Below are 14,662 nucleotides of genomic sequence, written 5' to 3' on the forward strand. Positions count from 1 at the left end.
GTAAATAGAATCAACAAGTTCATCATAGCAATCTGGATAAAGATAGATACTGAGTCTCTTCTCCAGGGAAAAATCAACTAAGATCTTGGCTGTAAGTGAGATTAAGCCAAGTGCAGTTCAACAGAATGAAGAGAACAGAATGTTGCATAAACAATAGTATAATGTTAGGAGGAAGTATGCAAGATAGAAGTCAATCAAAATAGGTAGTACATAGAGTACATAGAATTGAATGTGAATGGGAAAAAAAATCTTTAAGATTGAAAATAGTATTGGAAGCCAGAATGTGCAGATTCTTGGGTGACATGTCAAGAAGTTGGATATAAGAAAATTTGATAAGAGAAGGGAGGGCATGTGAAGAGAGTCATGACCGAGCTACATTTTTTGCTTGTTTGACAGACCATTTTATTCAGAAATTTTGTAGACATTGTGTGTTACAAGTTAATGTTAGTGGTAATCAAGAAAACTTAATCTTTAGGAATATTTTTAAAATATTACCTGTAAGACATTCTAATTGACTTAGCCAATAGCTTTGTGTTATCTTCCTATCATTGACTTCTAGAGTTAGGCAGACTGCCAAATCTTGCATGGCCATGGTAGAGACAGGATGATGAGATTCCTGAACCTGGATCAGAGCCAGTATGGCATGGGCCTCCATGAGTGTTGATGGTTGCTGTGGGTATTAGGCTTGTTTGTATAATATCATAAAAATATGAATTTTTATGCTCCTACTTCTATGAATGTCCTATCTGCCAAGGTTAATGATTCCATAATAATCAGAGACAGCATGAGTATAGGAGTCAAGGGTGTGTCTAATGTTTCAGGAATAGCCCTGGATGTTGTGGGAAAGAACTCTCAAAACAAAAGTTCCAAAATATATAATTTCTCAACTGTGCAAAATAGAAGGTTGTAATATGAACTGTGTAAGGAACTTCACAGATGTAAAGGAACAGAGGTAGCTATATTATGAGCCTGTTTGTCAGAAAGATACTAGGGAACAAGATAAAGAGATTTAGGAAGTTACTGGTGGCAGGGTAAGATCTCACATTGAAATGGTAATTTCAGGGCAAAGTCCTACCAGCTATCTATTATCTGTGCTTAATAATCAAAGGGCTAGGGTCATTGGATGCTGATTCATCAGATAATCAAAAGGGAACCTGAATTGATACGTCAATAAAAGACTGGGCTTTTGATCTGCAAGAGATGAGCTATCCAGAGAGGTTTTTTAAAATTGCAAATGAAGCTGTCTGGAGCAGAAAGCTGTCTGGAGATCTACAGAGAAAACTAATTGGAGAGGAGAGACAGAGGGAGGGAGGGAGGGAGGGAAGGAGAGAGAGAGAGGAGAGAGAGAGAGAGAGAGAGAGAGAGAGAGAGAGAGAGAGAGAGAGAGAGAGAGAGAGAGAGAGAGAGAGCTAGCAGTGTGGGTAAGCTGTGGAACACAGGCCAGCAGCTTGTAATCCTCGATTTGACTTCAAGTCCTTTGTCTCATCATGGCCAAAAAAAACCCTTCCTTAGAACCCCTCTCCAAGCTGAGATCCTTGGCAACAGAACAACTCAATTTCTGGCTAATATTATCATATGGGGGTCTGAGGAGTCTGAAAAAATAACTCAACATTTAAGAACGTTTCCTACCTTATTAGCACTAATATCAAGCAGCTCATGAGTACCTATAAGTCTAGCTCCAATAAGTCTATGCCTTCTTCTGGCCTATGTGAACATGCGTGCTCATATAACACACACACACACACACACACACACACACACACAAAACTTTTGAAATCTCCAACCTGTTTAAACAGTGTTTCTTCAGAAAACTTGGTAACTGAGAAGTTACTTTTCATTACATAGAATTTTTATTATTTTTAAATTATGTATTTGTATTTGTGCTTGTGAATGGATAAATGCACATGAGTATTGGTGTCTGTGGAGACCAGGGACATCAGGTGTCCTGAAGCTTATGCTGGGACTCAAATCCTAGTTCTTTGAAAGAACAATTCACACTTTTAGACATGCACTATTTCTCTAGACCCTCCTGCTCGCACTTTAGAAATTTTCAAAAGGGAAAAAGTTCATACTACGTTCCAAGGAAGACCTGGTAGGTTGATCTAAAAATTATAATTCACAGACTGTGTAGATTCTCTGGCAAGAAATATAACTCGTTGTCCTTTTTTCTCTTCTAAGCCTCATGTGTATGTGTTAAAAAGATATATGATTATCTTCTGGGTTTTCTTTCTTTTTAAGATATATATATATATATATATATATATATATATATATATATATATTCCCCATCTTTATTAACTTGAGTATTTCTTATTTACATTTCGACTGTTATTCCCCTTCCCGGTTTTCATTCCCCTAACCCCTCCCCCCTTCTCTATGGGTGTTCCCCTCCCCACACTCCCCCCATTACTGCCCTACCCCCAATAATCACGTTCACTGGAGGTTCAGTCTTATCAGGATCAAGGGCTTCCCCTTTCTTCTGGGTTTTCTTAAGCATTTGGCTGGACATAAACATGTTGTTAGTATTTCTTTTAAGAGTTCTGCTTTAGAATTTCAAACTCAATCTCTCTGTAATATAGTGATGTAATTTGTTCCTGCTTACATTGCTTATATTTTCTTAACCTGAAACTAGTTCTATACCACACTGGCCTTGAATTCAGAGATCTGCTTAGCTCTCTTTCCTGGGATTAAAGGTGTGCCTGTATCCCAGCTGGATCACATAGACCTAGAACATCTTTTGATATGGTACTGTGACTCGAACCCAGGCTCTCTGGAAACATGGCTAGCATTATTAATTGCCGAACAATCTTTCTATCCATTCTTATCTGTTGAACTTGATTTAGAAGCAGTTTCTGTTAAAATATGAGAACATTTTATGACATATTTTCATCTATTTAACCCATTTAGTGTTAATCAGAAAATATTTTTAGAATTGATACAGAATAAACAACAATAATATGTTTTCTCCTCAGTATGCTGCTTGGCTCATTTGTTCATGTCAAGCTCAGAGTTGCCTATCTAGAATGAAATGGCTGATTTATTATTCTGAAGTCTTGTCAAAGCAGTATCAATTGTCTGTACACCTAAATCAGTTCTACAAAACAAGATGCTAAGGTGAGCACCAGTACTACTTTCCTAGAATGCAAAAACTATAAGAAGTTCATAAACTCTTTTGAGTATTTTACAGATAGCAGAATTTGATAAGTTGATTTCATATATTCTACTTCCTATAGGATATTATTAGCAAGAGGAATATTAACACTAAATAATATTTACAGAAAATAATCTTAAATGCTTTTCAGGTGAGCAGCTTTAAGAACAGTGTATAATTATAGATAATTTAGTCATAGTAATACATTTGCAGAGTAATTTTCTTCTAGCAACTAGACTAAATCACTGTTAACACACAAGACCCATGCTATCTATAGTACAAGGAGATCAGATGCTAAAGTCCTAATACTGAAAATGTGTATGTCCCATTAGTAAGCAGACTGGACCCATTAGCAGCTGTTAGAAAAGGATTATTAATTTTAGTTTAAACATATGAAAACTGAATCAAAAGATAGAGAAATGGACTGTAAGGTAGGTGTCCAGAGAGTTATCAATTAAACATTCACCTTACATAACTGCATTACACTTGATGGGGAGAGGCGGAAAGTAAGCAAGGAGGGGACAGAGGCAGAAAAGAAGAAAGAAAAAAAAGTAAGGGAAGAAGGAAGGGGAAAAAAGAGGGACAAAGAGAGAGGAGAGAGGAGAGAAGAGAGAAGAGAGAAGAGAAGAGAAAAAGAAGAGAGAGAGAAGAGAGAGAGAGAGAGACAGAGAGAGAGAGAGAGAGAGAGAGAGAGAGAGAGAGAGAGAGAGAGAGAGAGAGAGAGAGAGTTGAGCAGTTGGGGTGACAACTAACTTTAACAAAGTTGGCATTTCCATACTTACTTTGTATTTTCATAGACGACTATAACTTTGAACCCAAATCTAGTTCAATGAAGTCCCTTCTGGCTTGAAGATTTCATCAGAACTAAATAACAAAATCCCCAAGAAACAATTTTCGAATCACTTTGATATAGTAATGGAACCATTATATTTACGCTTTGATCGTTTCTAAAATGAGATGTGTTTTATGACTAGCAATACGTTGTGGCAATCATGTGGACATGTCACATGTTAAGTTAACCTGACTTATGGTAAAACTTTCCTAAACTTCTCTTATATAGAAGAGAAAAAAGGCACAAATCAAAGAAAAATTGGACATGGGGTAAAAATAAAAGCTTCATCTATGTCTAATTTTGCTGGGTTATACATTTTACCATCCTTTGCAGCAATGTAGATTTGCTAAGGGGATTTCCTTTTTGGCCAAGAAGAAATAGATGAGATGATGAATAAGGAGGAAAATGACCTACTGAAGACTCACTAATATATCACCCATTTAATCTACCCATCTCTAATATAGGCACTTATGCAGTTTCCCAAAATCCATATCAAGATTTATTGTTTAATACTAAAGATGATAAAATAACACTTGATGTTATATAAAATGTCATATGTGGAGGTTTTATAATTACAGTAACTTAAGTACATTTTAAATCAGTCTTCTTCTTGGACCGGAACCTGAGTTTTTATGTCTGTGAGTCACAGATATCAGTAATCTTCCATCTTGCCATTATTTTCCTTAATATTCTAAGAACTATCACATGAGACCTTATAAAGAATAAGGAATAAGGACTGTAGAGAATTCATTTCAATGTTTTCTCCTTAAAAAGATAGTTGTAATTTTTAGTTTTGCATTCTAAGACCTCAAAAATAATCCCGTATAACAGGAGTCAGTAAAAGTTTTAAAGGTCTAGATAATAAATATTTTAAAATTTTGTTGGGGACATGGTCCTGTCCCAAGTATTAAGCCCCCTGTTACAGAAGAAAAGCTGCTACAGGAAAAAATATAATCAAAGGGCATAGATAGAATTCAATCAAATCGTATTTGTGAAAACAGGCTAACTCCTCACTGGCACTAGTGTGCTAACTGCTGTCTTGATGTATCCATTGCTCCTCCACATTGTCTGAATGCCCACTTAGAGATGCCCTCAGGGTTGCCAAAGATTCCTTATCATCTACCTTTGCCTTTATTTTCTTTTAGGATTAAAATCTCATCAAATTTAATTATCCCATCATTTTTACAATCTCATCTCTGTTCTCAAGAATAGCTGTAAACTCCTGACAATTCTCTGTCATCTTTCTGAGTGCCAAGTTCATAGTCAAGCAAACATTTTTACCAAAACCTACCCTAAAATCCACCTTGTTATGAATCACTCAAATTAGATTGCCTTTTAATTTTGTATCTTTATACTTATAGAATATTAGAGATCTCATATCTTATCTGAAAAAAAAACTTGTTTTTTGCACTGGACATCATTTAATACAGAAACATACAATTGGTCAAAGGGCAGATAATAAATTTCTTTGGAGTTCTTTGCCATGATGGGACCGTGTGTGTCATCCAAACCACCCCAAGGTTCAGGGAACATCTTGGAAGAGAGGGCAGAAAGCCTGAAAGAGCAAGAGATTGAGTAGGACAGGAGTAAAGCAGTATCTTCTGGATTTGACAGGGCTATTAGACTCACTGGCTAACAGACTGAGGTTGTCTGAATGAGACCTGCACAGTATCAAGCCAGTCAAAAGTTTAGCATACATAGGGAGAAGCTGTGCTAGTTGATGGCTACTAGGAAAGAAAGAGTCAGTTTTCCTTAGAGGTGTGACCCTAGTGTGTTGACCATGTTCCAGTAGTTGGCCCCACTCCTATATACATGTGGACAGCAGTAGTTAGATTCATTTGGTTATAAGAGAAGAGAGAAAGTAGACATCAATTTGATAGAGCAATATGGAGGAAGGGATCTGGCAAGAGTTTGAGGAAAGAGTGGGAGGTAAATGTGGTCAAAAAAATTTTTGTACATGTATGGGATTCTCAAAGAATAATTAAAAACATATTTAAAAATGTAAAGACTGTTAGGTGTCCCTTCATATTAAACAAAAATAGCACTATGAATCTCTCTGCTAATGTATGCAAGGTTGGTGACTGATATTTGATGATTCTTTTTGTTCTTATTAATTAAAATTATGACTACAGGAAAAATGAGAAATTTGACATCTCCTGTGAAGATATAACCATGTTGGTCAAGTCTTACTATTATTTCTTTTATTGAATAAACCAAAACTATGAAATGTGTATTCATTTTAGCACTATCAATATACTTTCACAGACTTATTTTTTCTTGAAAAATGTTCTCTTGGCCTCATCATGTTAGTTGTCTAGAACTGTAACCAGGACCCAGTGTGTGCTTCTATCACCCTTGCCTTCTATAATACACGAGTACATCTCTATCCATGTTGGCCAGACTGGTGTCTAGATCGGCAATGCCTGCTGGGAGCTCTATTGCCTGGAACATGGCATCCAGCCTAATGGCCAGATGCCAACTGACAAGAACACTGGGGGAGAAAATGAGTCCAACACCTTCTTCAGTGAGACAGGAGCTGGCAAACATGTGTGCTGGGCAGTGTCCATAGACCTCAACCACAGTTATAGGTCAGCAGACTGGAGGCTTCTCTGATGCATTCCTTCTTGGTCCCATACTCAGAAGGTCTCTCCAGACCAAAAAAGGTGAGTGAGCTTGTGTGTGTCCTTGGGGGTGAATGGCTGATGACTTCTCTTTTTCCAGATGAAGTTTGTACTGGCACCTACCACCAAAGCTTCCATCCCGAGCAGCTCATCACAGGCAAGGAAGATATCTATGCCCATGGCCACTACACCACTGGTAAGGAGATCACTGACCTTGTCTTGGACAGAATTTGCAAGCTGGCTGACCAGTGCACAGGTCTCCAGGGCTTCTTGGTTTTACAAAGCTTTGGTGGAGGAATTGGCTCTGGGTTCACCTCCCTGCTGGTGGAGCTTCTCTCTGTTAATTACAGAAAGAAGTCCAAGCTGAAACTTTCCATTTACCCAGCCCTCCAGGTTTTCACTGCTGTGGTTGAACCCTACAATTTCATCCTCACCCCTCATACCACCCTGATTGTGTCTTCATGATAGACAATGAGGCTATCTATGACATCTGTCATAGAAATATTAACATTGAATGTCCAACCTACACTAACCTTAACCACCTCATTAGCAAGAGTGTATCTTCCACTGCGGCTTCCCTCATGTTTGAGGCGACCCTGAATGTTGTTTTGACAGAATCCCAGACCAACCTGGTGTCCTACCCTCATATCCACTTCTCTCTATCCACTTAATGCCCCGCCATCTCTGCTGAGAAAACCTCCAATGACCAGCTCTCTGGAGCAGAGATCACCAATGCCTCCTTTGAGCCATCTAACCAGATGGTAAAATGTGACCCTTGCCATGGTAAATACATGGCTTGCTGCCTGCTATACCATGGTAACGTGGTTCCCAAAGATGTCAATAGTGCTATTGCTACCATCAAGACCAAGCGTAGAATTCAGTTTGTGAACTCGTGTCCCACTGGCTTCCAGGTTTGCATTAATTACCTGCCTCCCACTGTAATACTTGGTGGTGACCTGACCAAGGGCCAGAGAGCTGTGTGCATGCTGAGTAACACCATTGCCATTGCTGGTGGGGGAGGGGAGGCTCACCTAGATCACAAGTTTGATTTCATGTGTGCAAAGTGTGTCTTTGTGCATTGGTATGTGGGTGTGGGCATGGGGAAGGGGGTGGTCACTGAGGCCAGTGATGACATGGCTGACCTAGAGAAGGATTATGAGGAGGTTGGTGTGTGTACTCTGTGGAAGGTGAGGGTGAGGAACAAGAGGAATACTAGTCCATTCTTCTGAAAGACCCCCGGAGCGGGGAGACCCTCACTCAAGTCTCAGGATGATGTGACTCCCCCCCCAAGAATTCACGTGAGACCGTCCTTGCTGTAATAAACATGAGGTTTATTGATAGGAACCAGTGCACTGGGGTCGAGACTCGTATCCCACGCAGGGGCAGTGGAGTTCGACCCCGAAAGGCTGGGAGAAAGGGTATTTAAAGGGAGAAACCACAACCCGAGGGGGCAGGGATGGTGTCATTGGAAAGTGTCAAGAATACTAATGAAAAATCACAAGGAGGAGCTTCCTGTTTCTCAAGATTGTTAAACTTTATGGTCCATCAGTTCCTGGGAGGAGCTTCCTGTTTCTCAAGATTATTCTCTAAGATTTTAATCTAACTTTATGGTCAGCTAGTACAGGTTGAGGGCAGGGTCTGGAATTTGAGGTATTTGGGGCTTTTTTAAACTTCTGACTTCTTAGCTGCATTTTTTATTCTTTCACTTCCAGCCCCTGTATCATGTCAAACTCAAAACTCCAGGTCTAGCACTAGCTGCAGACATTGATGGTTCTGTGCTGTTTCCATCTGTGATCATGTCTTCTCCACGTGTACTATGATGTCTCAAAGTAAAAACTTTAAGACTCTGAAGAAAGAAATTGAAGAAGATCTCAGAAGATGGAAAGATCTCCCATGCTCATGGATTGGCAGGATTAATATAGTAAAAAATGGCCATATTACCAAAAGCGATCTACAGATTCAATGCAATCCCCATCAAAATACCAATCCAATTCTTCATAGAGTTAGACAGAACAATTTGCAAATTCATCTGGAATAACAAAAAGCCCAGGATAGCTAAAACTATCCTCAACAATAAAAGGACTTCAGGGGGAATCGCTATCCCTGAACTCAAGCAGTATTACAGAGCAATAGTGATAAAAACTGCATGGTATTGGTACAGAGACAGACAGATAGACCAATGGAATAGAATTGAAGACCCAGAAATGAACCCACACACCTATGGTCACTTGATTTTTGACAAAGGAGCCAAAACCATCCAATGGAAAAAAGATAGCATTTTCAGCAAATGGTGCTGGTTCAACTGGAGGTCAACATGTAGAAGAATGCAGATCGATCCATGCTTATCACCCTGTACAAAGCTTAAGTCCAAGTGGATCAAGGACCTCCACATCAAACCAGATACACTCAAACTAATAGAAGAAAAACTAGGGAAGCATCTGGAACACATGGGCACTGGAAAAAAATTTCCTGAACAAAACACCAATGACTTATGCTCTAAGATCAAGAATCAACAAATGGGATCTCATAAAACTTCAAAGCTTCTGTAAGGCAAAGGACACTGTGGTTAGGACAAAACGGCAACCAACAGATTGGGAAAAGATCTTTATCAATCCTACAACAGATAGAGGTTTTATATCCAAAATATACAAAGAACTTAAGAAGTTAGATCACAGGGAGACAAATAACCCTATTAAAAATGGGGTTCAAAGCTAAACAAAGAATTCATAGCTGAGGAATGCCGAAGGGCTGAGAAACACCTAAAGAAATGTTCAACATCTTTAGTCATAAGGGAAATGCAAAATCAAAACAACCCTGAGATTTCACCTCACACCAGTGAGAATGGCTAAGATCAAAAACTCAGGTGACAGCAAATGCTGGCGAGGATGTGGAGAAAGAGGAACACCTCCATTGTTGGGGGATTGCAGACTGGTACAACCATTCTGAAATCAGTCTGGAGGTTCCTCAGAAAATTGACATTGAACTACCTGAGGACCCAGCTATACCTCTCTGGGCATATACCCACAAGATGCCCCGAACATATAAAAAAAGACACATGCTCCACTATGTTCATAGCAGCCTTATTTATAATAGTCAGAAGCTGGAAAGAACCCAGATGCCCTTCAACAGAGGAATGGATACAGAAAATGTGGTACATCTACACAAATGGAATATTACTCAGCTATCAAAAACAATGACTTTAGAAATTCATAGGCAAATGTTTGAACTGGAAAATATCATCCTGAGTGAGGTAACCCAATCACAGAAAAACACACATGGTATGCACTCATTCATAAGTGGCTATTAGCCCAAATGCTTGAATTACCCTAGAGGTACAGAACACATGAAACTCAAGACGGATGATCAAAATGTGAATGCTTCACTCCTTCTTTAAAAGGGGAACAAGGATACCCTTGGCAGGGAAGAGAGAGGCAAAGATTAAAACAGAGACTGAAGGAACACCCATTCAGAGCCTGCCCCACATGTGGCCCATACATATACAGCCACCCAATTAGACAAGATGGATGAAGCAAAGAAGTGCAGACCGACAGGAGCCGGATGTAGATCGCTCCTGAGAGACACAGCCAGAATACAGCAAATACAGAGGCGAATGCCAGCAGCAAACCACTGAACTGAGAAACGGGACCCCCTGTTGAAGGAATCAGAGAAAAGAACTGGAAGAGCTTGAAGGGGCTTGAGATCTCATATGAACAACAATGCCAAGCAACCAGAGCTTCCAGGGACTAAGCCACTACCCAAAGACTATACATGGACTGACCCTGGACTCTGACCTCATAGGTAGCAATGAATAGCCTAGTAAGATCACCAGTGAAGGAAGCCCTTGGTCCCAAGTAAGACTGAACCCCAGTGAGCATGATTGTTGGGGGAGGGCGGCAATGGGCAGAGGATGGGGAGGGGAACACCCATAAAGAAAGGGAGGGGGAGGGGTTAGAGGGATGTTGGCCGGGAAACTGGGAAAGGGAATAACAATCGAAATGTAAATAAGAAATACTCTAGTTAATAAAAAAAAAAGAAAAGAAAAAACGAAAAGAAAAAGAAAAAAGAGAAAAAAAGAAAAATGCTCACTTAAAGAAACTTACTGTGAATGCTCTAGCTTCTTTTACAGACTACTTTAGGAGTGTTCATTGCCACTGATTCCTCTGATCTTGCTAATGCTCCTGGTTTTCAATATAAACCCTAGTCGGATGTATGCAAGACAACTTTAAAATGTGATGGTAGCTGAGATCCTGGAACTTCTATATATTGCATTTCGTTGCTACAAATCGACTTCCCTAATAAAATATTGGAACATTTTATCTGTTGGTAGTCTATATGTAAGGCCTGCTTGCCCCTTAAATAGATTGGTGTTAGTTTAAAAAATACAGAAATATTTAAAGTTAAATTTCTATAATTATTTTTCTACCAATGAACAGTTTATCTTACTATGCCATCTATGTTGGATGGCTTAATGCTCTCTATGTAAGAATACTGGCTGTGCTACATCATTAGTGATCTTGCACAATTACCTCAATCATTGGGCTATTTTTATCAAAAATATTTTGATTAGTAATATGATTAGAAAATAAAGTTTTAAAATAAATGTTCTTCTAGAAGGATTCACTTCAATGCCCAAAGATTGACAAAGTGCTATTCAATCAGATCTATATCCTATTTGCTTTTGCTTGGATAATCACTCTCTGTATATAAAAGTTGAGATGGACTAGCCTTTATGCTCTTAATCATTCAAACTCACATTTTTGATATCATGTTTATAAACTGACATCTCAAATCTCGTGATCAGTGGTACAGAGAGTTCAAACATTGATGGATTATAATGCATTCTTTCATTTAAATAAGAAAATAGTTTAAATAGACCAGCAACTTATTAAATGGAACATCATGTCACTTATTTAATTGGAAATGAATATATGACGACTTAATATAAAACTTTCAAATCAATTCTACTTTTAGTGGACTCTATCTATAAAGGTGAATTTTAAATGTTTGGGAGAAAAAAAGAAGAGAATTTGTGGCAGAAATGTGTTCAGATAAGGGAAACCAGGCAAACAAGAAGACCAAGTTAATAGTCATGATCATAGGTGTAGTTTGATCAGTGCTGCTGATTCAAGCTTCTCAGGTTGTAGAGTGAAAGCAGGCAGTTTCTGGAGCCTTCCGAATCAGCTATGCAGCTGGAGCTATGGCACTAAGCCTCTTATCCCCAGGACAGCGGATTAAATTCTCTTCCAAGTGTCAACTCTTTCTTCTATTCACATTTGGAGTGGCTCATTAACTTGTTTTGAAGAATAGTATGAATGAGCTTGCTAAAGGCTCTCAGCATAAGCTTGGACCTCGGATTCATGTGAAATAAGAAAATGTGACTTCATACCCAACAAAGATATAGACCTGGATTTCCTTCAATTACACTTTACTCTTCGATTTATGTGTGTAGGTAGTCATAAGTGTTTGTTTTGAGACAAGTTAACATCCTCTAGTCCAGTCTGGGCTGTGATTGTCTCTGTGTGTCAGATCAGTCTGGGACTCTCATTCTTCCTGAAAAATTCTGGCCAGATTGATGAACCAGGAAATTGGTTCACTGAGATCTCCTGCCTATAGAGACTGCAGTGAGTTCGTATGAAAGCAAGAGGCTAAAAATAAATAAGAAGGTAATGTTTTAAATTTCCCAGCTCCTTCAGCTTGAGAAAATTCCACCAGTATAAATTTTTGCTAAATCGATGTGTATAGGCTATTACACAATATGGTTACCAAAGTTATTTTATTTCTAGTGCTCTTTGTATCCCACACAGACATTAATAATGGACTTAATGCCTCTGTCTCACTCTTTTTCACACATATATGTACATACATATACATATATACATATTCACATATTAATAGACTCACTCTGGTAATTTTACAAACTACAAAACATTCATCAATAAAAAATTAAAAAAAAATAAATGTAGTTCGAAAACCCAATACTTGCAATTGTCTTATACCGTATAACTATATGCATCTAAGAGCAAATAAATGGAAGAAAAAGTATCTGACTCCTGTCAGCATGCAATTGTTAGCATCAGCAATAGTGACTGGGTTTGGTGGCTGCATATGGGATGGATCCCCAGGTGGGGCAGTCTCTGGATAACCTTTACTTCAATCCCTGCTCCACTCCTTGTCCCTGTATTTCCTCCTTTGAGTATTTTGTTCTACCTTCTAGGATAGGATGAAGCATCCACATTTTGGTCTTCCTTCTTGAGCTTCATATGATCTGTGAATTTTTCCTTAGGAATTCCAAGCTTTTGAGCTAATATCCATTTATCAGTGAGTGCATACCTTGTATGTTCTTTTGTGATTGGTTACCTCACTCAGGAAGATATTTTCTAATTCCATCCATTTGCCTAAGAAACATGGAGGGACCCATGACTCCAACCAAGTATGTAGCAGAGGATGGCATTGTCCAGCATCAATAGGAAGGAAAGCCCTTGGTCCTGTGAAGGCTCATTTCCTTGAAATAAGTTAATGGCAAGGCATTGAGATTAGAGTGCGTGGGTTGATGTGGGAGCATAGAAACACGGGGAGAGGAGAAAGAGTCTTAGATAGGGGGAAAGGAGATAATATTTGAAATGTAAATACATAAAATATCCAAGAAAAATAAAATTTAAAAGAAAGAACAAAAGGTATCAGTGTAAAATATGGTCAGCTATACCTGTCCAATGGGCTAAGACATAATTTCTAGTTGTTCAGTCTAATACTAATGTAGGTGTTCTAAAAGTGTTTTTGCAAATGTACTTAATCCCTACAGTTGATTGACTTTAACTAAAGAGTAGATTTGGAGGAAACAAAACAAAACAGATAGAACTGGTTCAATCATTTGGGAAAAGTAGGGCTGAGGCACCTCTGAAGAAATACTACCTGTGAGTAAGCAGTCACACTTCCATCTAAACTTTCCTTTGCCAAAATTTATGCTTTGCAAACTTACCTAACACATCCCCAGAGTATTCCCCAATAACTGCCATGTTCTAGTTCTGTTCTGTTTTGTTTTTGGCAGAAGTAATAAGGCATGACTCTCAAGGCACTCATAAAAAGTCACACAGCTTCTACTCTTGGATCTCTTTCAAATGGTTGCCTTAGAAGCCATCAATGATGCTATGATGAAATTCACACTGCATACATCCAAAGTGAACTAGTTCATTGATGGATGGTAAACCATGCCAGGAAGCTTGGTGGGTAGAGCAGGTTGAGAACCAGGGGGTGCACATCTGAGATTGTAGCAGCCTCCCTGGCCTGAAATGTGTGCCAGTGCTATGCTTCTTACATAAGCAAACATGACCTGTGGCCATGCTAAAGAGGTATCTGGTGGCCCTGAGTGTTTTCCTTCCCAGACATTCCTCCCTACAAAAGGTATTTATCTTGGGTGCATCCTGGAAAGTTGGTATGGTATAAATCCATTTTCCTACAATGAACAACCCATAAACAGTCTAGAACCATGGACTGTCTCTTTCATTGAGAACCGAAATGGGGAGCTTAGAGCAAGCTTTCATCTACAGGGCTGGGGCTTAATTCTCCCATAGAAGGACTCTCTGTGCTCTCAGCTTTAACTGCTACCAAACTAAGGACCGTCATCATGAGCAAAGCCAGAGCTTCCATTTCCCCAGCCCTCTGCTAGATGCCATCCTAAGCTTGTGGGCCCCTAGCTCTGCACTCAATTCCTCACAACTCAGTGGCGCCTGAATGTCCAGAAGTTTGACAGTGGCCTGTTCCAGCCTCTCACAGCTCATGGCCTCCCGATACTTCATTCTAGACTTCTCTGTAAGGTTCTCCAGCAGAGGCAGTGTGGGATAAGCACAGTCAAACTCCCCTGCATTTTGCCTCCTAACTGGCCATGTCCTGCAGTGGTGCAGACCCACAGTTCATAGACTCATTGTCAATGTCCAGATCTGTGGATTCCCCAAATCCTTGGATGAAACACAGTGCTACTTGTACCTACCTTGATTATACACTCAGATCCCCATTCCATTTTCATTATTTATTATATCTAAGCCAGTGTAAAGCTTCTGTGAA

At 39.2% G+C, this 14,662-nt stretch overlaps 1 pseudogene; it reads left to right on the forward strand.

Annotated features, from left to right (window-relative positions):
- The first annotated feature begins 6,356 nt into the window (after positions 1–6,356).
- On the forward strand, positions 6,357–7,820 carry LOC116890015 (annotated as a pseudogene).
- The last annotated feature ends 6,842 nt before the right edge of the window (positions 7,821–14,662 follow it).

Source organism: Rattus rattus, chromosome 1 (genome assembly GCF_011064425.1).
Source record: "Rattus rattus isolate New Zealand chromosome 1, Rrattus_CSIRO_v1, whole genome shotgun sequence".
NCBI classification, from domain to species: Eukaryota; Metazoa; Chordata; class Mammalia; order Rodentia; family Muridae; genus Rattus; species Rattus rattus.